The 9,383-nt window shown below is 36.7% G+C and overlaps 1 long non-coding RNA gene across 1 annotated transcript; it reads left to right on the forward strand.

Moving 5' to 3' along the window:
* Positions 1 to 1,232: 1,232 nt before the first annotated feature.
* On the forward strand, positions 1,233 to 6,712 carry LOC145486615 (uncharacterized). Its single transcript, XR_014049314.1, has 4 exons — positions 1,233 to 1,483; positions 3,252 to 3,299; positions 4,734 to 4,771; positions 5,829 to 6,712. It is a non-coding gene; the product is annotated as an uncharacterized LOC145486615 (long non-coding RNA).
* Positions 6,713 to 9,383: the final 2,671 nt, after the last annotated feature.

Below are 9,383 nucleotides of genomic sequence, written 5' to 3' on the forward strand. Positions count from 1 at the left end.
GACGTTATAAATAATAAAAAAAACGCTTTTTGGATGAAGCGAACCATGTAGGTTGTTTTTAATTAAACCACGTTTGATAAACCTGCTCAGGATGTTTTTATTTGAGGTAAATTGAATCATTTCCGTGTGATAAAAATACGTGCCGACGAAAAAACTCTACTCAAAAACAAGAAGTCTTCTTTTAAGATAATTTTCGTTCATTGCCTTGTAAGGTGATAAGAGATTAAACTTGATCGAGTTGATAAAAGGAGTTGTATTATCAATAGAAATTAAAACTGACGCTCATGTTAAATAGAATAAGCCCAACTTTGATTGAAATACGATGGCCCTTCAAACACTTTACTCGAAATCATAACGCTTCTAAGCTACGCTCTCACAACTCAGATAATTAAAAGCTGACTGCTATTCGAGAATTAGATTCTGCCTTATTTCCTTTGTTTAATTCGTGTTATGAACTTGAATAAACATCAGCGGAGACAAAATGGCTCCCATTTGCCAATTGATTTCGTATTTCTTAAAACTAGTACTGACATGCGGACAAAATTGTCGAAAATTTTGTAGTTTAAATTACATTCCTTACTTTTTCGGCTTCAAAAATTTTTACGCAATAATTCTTTGTTTAGACTTAAGCAGAGTCACTTTAAGTCGGCCGCCCTCGTGATTTAATTATCTATACTTATGATACAGGAAATTGCACAAACAATAGCGTCTTTTGCAGACCTCTTAATTCATAGCGTTTCTCGCCGTATGTGGGATGACATCATTTCCTCCCATGACCGCATAGTGTTCAATCATTGGTTATAATACACACTTTAGTCATAGCTTTGTTCAATTTATCAACTAGACATGCCACTGATTATTTTTTTCGTGGTTTCTAGTGGCTAAATCACAGAGAACGCGCCAGCTATCTCCAACTGAGATATAAACTTGAACAAAATATATTAACTTTTCCATGACTAGAAAAAATTTGAGAAGATAACATCGCATTTGAATGGTGCTGCGTCTTAAAATATCTTGTAAATATGCGCGAAGATTCTGTCGAGACTAACCACGTCTCACCAAACGTCTTAAAATAGATTTTCCATATACGCGCAGTGTTTTTTGTCTCATCTAGGTCCACCCAACAAGCGTAAAACATGTTTGCCGGAGATACGCTTTTTTAAGCGTCGTTTTCGCGGTTTTAATAGGAGATCATAATCATAATCCCTGTATTGCAGATGTTCCATTTGTGCTACTTTTGACAATTACACGCCTTCGCCTTTTGTCGCCAAGTCCTATAAATTAACAAGGTTGATGAATAGAACGCCGCGTTTCTGGCACGTGGGGGTGAAGCAGACGGAACTACAATAAAACAAGCACTGGGTCAGAGATCAGACTGTTAGAGAAAAGATGAAAATCACAACAGTACTTCTATTTGCAGTTGTTGTACTTCTGTTTGGAATGGCTTGTTCCAAGAGTGTCAGAGAAGTCTTTGAAACAAAAGGTAAAACGTACTTTGAAGAACGCTCTGTCTATACAAATGACAACGTCGTTCGTATATAGGTAGCGTCAACTTGCTGTAAACTAAAAAAAAAAAAATACAGCTTTTGAAGAAAATCTCTTTTACTCCAAGAATGAGCAATATCTAAACTCCTTTTCTTTATAAATCAAAGCAGTTTGAAGTATTCAAATGACAAGAGTAGTGAAATCGTCAACCGCTCTGTTGACATAATCTTGATTTTACAACAAATTCTCAAAACTAAAATTAAGAATAATAAACGACAAAGATATCAAGAAAATGGAACTAAATTTTAATTTTGGGATAGAAGAGTTGCAACATTCCTTACCAGTGTACACTAGAACCTGTGTACAGTGAATATGTGTGAAGTTTTTCCGAGAACGAACTTATATATCAAATATTCGAGGGATTTTTTTTTTAGTGCATAAGCAAAATTTCCGTTATATTCTAGTAATTGCTCAATCTTATATTAGATAATAGAATTGAGCAACACCATGCTTCTCGCAACAGAGTGAACAATCACTTTCAAAATTTTATTTGGAGCAGAAAGAACCAACAAGATATTTCGATCAAATGTTTTGTTCGTTAAATATTCACAGAAAAAGTGGAAATGCGAATTTGGTAGCCGAGGTTGTAGCGATGCACTGTAGAAAAGTCAAGATTCAATTCAAATTGATCCGAGGCTGATCACTGTACGTTTTGCCTTTAACAGCAATATTGAATATTGCTCTCACCTTTTCAGTGTTAGACTGTTCGTAATTAAGTACACTATTTTTAGCCATTTCTGTGGACGTGTAAAGGAAATAATTCCCTGAAATTACTTATATATTCTCATCCCAAGCAACAAACACTGTTTATTGCTACCGAAATGGTTGTTTCAAACACTTTTCTTGTCCCTTTAGGTTCATTGATAAAATCGTTAGTAGTTTAGAAAAAAAAAAAAAAACAGAAAAATGGAAAAGTCCGGCATTCTGCGAAATCTTCTTTACAGAAGTGGAAATGAAATTTCAAACGAAAATATGCAAAGCAAATAGAGCATAAATGTGCAAATTTGATATCGACGAAAAATCCTCGGAAGTAGACATCATTCTGTAGGTTGCCTAATTATGTCAAGGGGAAAACGTAATAAAAAAAAAGACATGTTAAAAAAGAAACTGAAGTCACAAAGGAAACGCGCTTTCAGGCATGCGCACTAGTTTGATTTCTTCATAGGTGACGTCACGTACTTTAATTTGGCAAGACGCTTAACTCCTGTCTCCATCGATTTACATCAACTTTAAAAATAAATTAGATGGCTGGTAACAGTTTACAGTATTGTCAAAATATCTACAGCATGAATATTTATCGGTGTATAACAGTTTCAGTGCATGCGACAAAGAATGGCATCGATCAAATAACCATTCATTTATATTTTATTTATTTATTTATTTATTTTCTTCATAGCAACGGTATCAGTACCTGTTGAAGCTCCCCTTATTTTAACTTTAAGTGCTTAGGACTCGTTAACGGTTTCAGTGAACCTTATTATCTATTATCGAATTATAATTAGCAAGTCATATATCCAAGTTTTTACACAAACGTTTAAGAAAAAAAATTCAGAGCCATTGGCGAATTAAATGCTTGGGGTTTCTCAAAGGGAGTCTGAGAAACACAAACAGCAACTAATAATATCCGTCTTTAAGTTTTGTAAATTACTTTTTGGAGTAATGAGTTGATGAACTTACAATAATTCTGGCTTTTTCCATTTTTTCAGACATGACTGATGACTTCGAAGATGAAGGAAATCAAGCTGACTTACAAAGTAAGGGCTTGCATTATTTGGTCGGCTGCAAGGCTGAGGAGGAGTCTAATACTGATTTTCTTTTTTGCTTAATAAAACTAGTACTGCAAATGGTTCTTATCTCACTTATAAACTTAATCAGAAGCATATCACCCAGGTGATATGCTTCTGGTTTAATGAAGTGCTTCTTGAGAAAAAAAAATATAGCAAAAATTACTTTTTTCAATTGACACTTCTATTCCTCCTTTATGAAATCAGAAGCACGTGACTCCTTTAGTTAAAAAACAAACAAACAAACAAACAAACAAACAAACAAACAAAACAAAACAAAAACAAAAACGCAAGACTGATGTAAACGCGAACTGGTTAATTACGCTCAGCTAGCCGCAGTGAGATATTAATTACCAGTTAACCAGAAGCAAAAAGTGACAGCTCATGTGTCTTGGTATGCAGTTGTCAAGGCTGGTTTTCAGTACGTACGGTATAAAGCATGCATATTTAAGCAATAGACCACAAGTTTTTATGGTTTATAGGCTGATAAACTACGCGGGATGTTGGAAGAACCCGAGAAGAATTCGTAAATCACTCGCTTGCGGCTCGTGATTTACGATTTCTTTGAGTGTTCTTCCAACATCCCAAGTGTTTTATCATGCCTCTAAACCATAAAAACTTGTGGTCTATTGCTTTTATATAATAATTCAGAAGACACGCGAAATTTCCATGAGTTTACTGGCACAGTAAACCATAGCTGATTGACCAATCAGAACGCGCGCATTCACTTGATTAATATATAAACAAGGATAACAAAGAACGTCGACGCAGTAAGCTGCGGTTTAGAGCACCTTGTGTTAGGCAATTTACCAAAAAATGCACACTAATTAACATCATAACATACTGCGTCTCCCAATGTTTCTAAGGCCCGTCCACACTACGCCGGAGAAATTCAGTGAAAACGCAACAATCACCAGTCATTTTAGATTTGTGTTTGAGCAAAACTTGAGCCAGGGATATCACATGATTATTATGACTTCATCTTTTTCGAAAAGCTCCGTTTCCAAAGTGTTTTCGTCCACCCTAAAACGAAAAGCATGCGTTTTCAAATTCCTCCAATTCGACAAGCTTTATTTTCGTTACGGATTAGCGTGGACGGTAGGCCTAGCCGTAGAATTAATGTTGCGTTGTAAACTTTCTCCGGAGTAGTGTGGACTACATGTGTAAACGTCACCCGCCTAGATTAGCTCAGCTATCCGCTGGCATGTTATAATTGTAATTTTAATTTGAAAACAAAATAAAATGTATGTGTGGACGGGGCATAATACTTATGAACTCGCGGAAAGCAACCTTAAGACTGAATGCTTTTCTTTTTTTTCCTTCTCGTTTAGTCTGTTACCATGTACAAATCAAAATTAAATATTAATCAGTTATTAACTTGTTATTTTATTTTGCCTTATACAGAAAGAGGATATTATTGGATCGTTTCAGCTTGGGGCCCAGTAAGTTTTAACTTAAGGACAAATGTGACTAAGAGATGTGTCCAGCTAGTTAATGCCATCAGGGGAAAATTGGGGGAGTGGGGGGGGGGGGGGGGATGGATTTCCACCGCCCGTTAGGAAAAGCAAAAACATAAAAAAAAAATTGAAAAAGATTGTGGATATCATAGACAGAAAAGGCTAACACTCTGGATAGGTACCTCATTGTAATCTCTACTGTGGCATTGCTGGTATTTCTGGTGCAATGGTTTTCAATTAGATCCCAATTCTCAAATTGTAACATTTTGTGCGCGAATATCATTGAATCAGCAACCCCAAGGTAACAGCCACACAAGGTAGCCATATCACTGGTGATATAATTCTACCATACGGAATCAAAGCAAGACATACAGTAAATTCAGTTATTTAAAAATATGCAAGGACAAAAATGTTTTAAACTCGTCAAGACTTAAAAGCAGTCAGAATCAAAAGATCTATTACATGATCGATTTTATGACTGAGTTTTGTTTTGAGCCGTTACCAATTTCCCCTTTGGCCCTGCCATTGCGATACTCATTGGAAATAATGTCTTTAAAAAACTTGACTTAAGCCTGCAGTTAACCACTCAAGCTTAATTTTTTTATCCGTTTCCATCTTGTAATCTTCAGCTTTAAATGATTCGCTTTTTCGGAATAAACTTTTCTCAATCATATCAGTATCCATTATACAGCATAGTCGATATAACAATTATTCCAATCGTGCTTATTGGATATGGGATGGTAGATAGCCAACGAGGCGCATAGCGCCGATTTGGCTATAACCAACTCGTATTCGACAAGCGCGAGTGGGTGGAATAATTGTTTTATTAAAAACGCAACCAAAATACTAAACTAAAATAAAATAAAAATAAAAACGCCCCCAAAACATCACGCGTACGCTTACCATATTTGTAGAGCATGGTATAATGGCTCATAACCCATGATAGCTGAGCCAATGAAAACTCTCGAATTACATTATCCAATGATCCAGTTTTTAAATAATCTTATTACATAACTTAACAACGACCGTTTTCAATCCACAGTGTGAATGTCAAGGCGATATGACAACTGGAATTCAATATAGAGTTGTGTCTTGTACAAGAAGGCCTTGTCACTTTATCCGTGCTCCGCGCTTCCAGCAAGCTTGCAAATGTCATTAATGACAGATAACACATGCTAACTGATCTCTGAATGTATAAGACTAAATAGGAACGCCAATTATGATTTTATTACAAGAACTGTATAGAGCGGTTTTCAATTGAGCCTCGCAAGTAATCAGGCAAGTAATTAGGTTTCGGTTTTGATTTTACTTCGTTTTGAGATTGGCTGAGTAGTCTAATTGCTCTAGTTCTGGTTTTACGACACTCAACTGAAAAACGTTCTATTTAAGGTAATCTTGGCATACTCCAGCCCTTTGTTGAATTTTAAATCAGACTAATAACCCGGCAAAGCCAGTGTAAAATGTCTTATTTAACTCAGGAAGATATGATAGAAGTTGTAAAATTAAAGTTAAAGTTTATCCTTTTACCTTCTTGGAGAATGATTAGTTATTTTGTGGCCAGTTACAGAAATATTTTATTTTGTATGATGATGCTTTGTCAGTAAGATTGGGATGGGGGACGTCAGCAAAAATTTTCTACCGTTGAGTTACATTATATTCGTCAGTCTGATGGTCTCAGCACTCACAATGAGACGAACTTCATTAGAGTAAGCTTGAAAAACATGGTCCCGTCAATTTGCACAAAAGTGTTATAATGCTCGAAAATCCTCCTTCTTTGATATATGGGCGGGATTTTGCTAATAAAAGACTGATTCTTAGCCAATTTGAAGTTTAGAACCTCATAGTTCTAAAATAAAGAACTGACTGCCATAGTGTGACATAGCCTGTTGAAGGATCTCTGGCTATAAGCGATATTTGATTTTTTTTTTTTTTCAGAATTACAAGTAAGCGAGCGTAATTTGAAAGAATTATTTTCAGATGTTCCTCGTGGCGTAAATTCTTTAAAATTACTCGTGCTTTCATTCGATTACACGTGTTTTACACGAACCGTATAATTACGAATGGATTGCGCGCTCGTTAATTTGTAATGCAGTGCAAATAAATAATCAACGATAACTGTGCCTGTTTTCACCCAATCACAATGAAGAAATTTTCTCAGTTACCGAGTACAGCAAATGAAGAACGGGACATGATGAGGCACTTTGACGCGCGCTTTTTAAATAGACAATTCAAAATTATAAATGATTTTCTTTGTTATACGTATTACGACTTAATTTGCACGGTTCTAAGGCTGCAAATCGTCGTCTGTTCACTTCAAACGTCAATCTCCGTTGGCACACACTGATTACCATCAAGTAAGGTTGACTGATTAAACTAAAATAAAAAGTGACAGAATTACTGGGACATCGACTTAAGGGCGCTCAGTCATGGCATTTTTTGAGTCATTTCGGCCAGGAACAAAATTACCTTTAAATATATAGACCAATTTCGATATATTAAAATTCAGCCTAACACAGTAGACCTCAGTACGAGGCTCCGGGGATAAACCCCACAAACGCTGTAGTTATTCCCCGGAGCCTCGAGCTGAGGTCTATTGTTTTAGGCTGAATTTTAATATATCGAAATTGGTCTATCGAAGAAAACCTGAAAATAATAGTTTACTAAGACAGAAAAACACCTGGGAGACACTAATAAACCGTAAAGAAACAAGGATGATAAGTATGGAGAGGATTGATACGGATTACAAAGGATTAACTTAAAAAATCATGGATAAACTTTTCAATAGCCACAGAACGTAATGTGACTAATGTAGCTCCTAAAACTCCGGGACCAGTGGAGCTTGCACTGTTTTTCAGCCAAGACTTCCCTTAAGAGCAAATGTACACAAGAATCAAAAATAGTTCGGTAAGGCTTGAAAAATAGAATTTGCCCTACTGTTGCATATAAGTATGCCTTATAATTAGTAAAACTAAAAACGCTATGTAGTTTTTTTTTCAAATATCTTGGCATTTCCGAGAAAAAGTATGGGGCGCCGTACTGGACAATATTACGAAGATTTCTTAAACATGCTTAACTCCTACTTAGCGTGACATACTTTATATTCTGTATGGTCATTATCATATAACCATGCCAAAATCTAAATAAAGAAGCTCAACTTACTTCATATTCTGTATGGTCATTGTCATATAACCATGCCAAATTCTAAATAAATATGCTTAACTTACTTTATATTCTGTATGGTCATTGTCATATAACCATGCCAAATTCTAAATAAATATGCTTAACTTACTTCATATTCTGTATGGTCATTGTCATATAACCATGCCAAATTCTAAATAAATATGCTTAACTTACTTTACATTCTTTCAGGTCTTTGTCATATAATCATGCCCATATACACTTATATTGAGCATTCTAAACTTCCATGCGTATGCAGTATGGTATGATGCACCACGCGCTTTATATGCTGATTTTGTAACCAGGTCTCTCGCGGCCAGTGACGGAACCAAAATGGCGGCTCTAGGTGGCATTGCTGGGTCAGAGAATCGACTCATATCATTTTTTGAACGGACAAAAGCACTACTTGCCGAGGCAGAACAATGCATTTATATATTTTCATCTGCTGGGGACATCGACAGAATAGAAATGTTACACGAGAGGCTTTCAGAGGCTGGGGAAACTGTTTTTATTTTGAAAGATAGCGCTTCCGAACTCATCAGTTCGGATCATGATTTAGAAATGGCAAATTTTCATAGCAACATGGATGAGCTGTCCACACACTTGACAAGACTGCGAGTCTATTTTGAGAATATGGCAGATTATTTAAGTGAAGACACAGTAAATGTGCCAGCCCACCAATGCAAGAGGGAGTACACAGGTATGAGAGGTCAACCGAAACTGGAGGTTTCCAAAAGGCAAATACAGTTTCTCCGCGAGTTGCACTTTCCTTGGGTCAGAATAGCGGAACTTCTCGGAATCTCCACAAAAACCCTAACAAGAAGGCGGCAAGAGTTTCAAATCGATGGCGAGGAAGAGATGAACTGGTCGTCTGCTGGAAATGGCGCACTAAGGGAAATCATGCAAGAAATAATGACGGTCACTCCTGGAATTGGTCAAACCCGAATGTTAGGTGCATTACATAGCAGGGGAATACGAGTGCAACGATGGAAAGTCAGAGAAATGATGCGCGAGCTGGATCCAGTTGGAACAGCACTTCGGTGGAGAGGAACCATATGTAGACGAAAGTACAATGTACAATGTCCAAATGCGCTCTGGCACATCGACGGAAATCACAAGATGATACGCTGGCGATTTGTGGTACACACGGCTATTGATGGATATTCCAGGTTGATACCATATGTGTACTGTGCAGACAATAACAAATCAGATACCGTACTTGAACTGTTTCAGAATGCCTGCCAATCTTCTGGCATACCTTCAAGAGTTAGAAGTGACCATGGTCTTGAAAACATGGGCGTGGCCCGAATGATGTTGGAGTGCCGGGGAGTCAACAGAGGAAGCATGATAACCGGAAGTTCTGTGCACAATCAAAGAGTTGAACGGCTTCATAGGGATGTAACCAGTGGTGTCCTCAAAA

This window comes from Orbicella franksi, chromosome 5 (assembly GCF_964199315.1).
Source record: "Orbicella franksi chromosome 5, jaOrbFran1.1, whole genome shotgun sequence".
Lineage (NCBI taxonomy): Eukaryota > Metazoa > Cnidaria > Anthozoa > Scleractinia > Merulinidae > Orbicella > Orbicella franksi.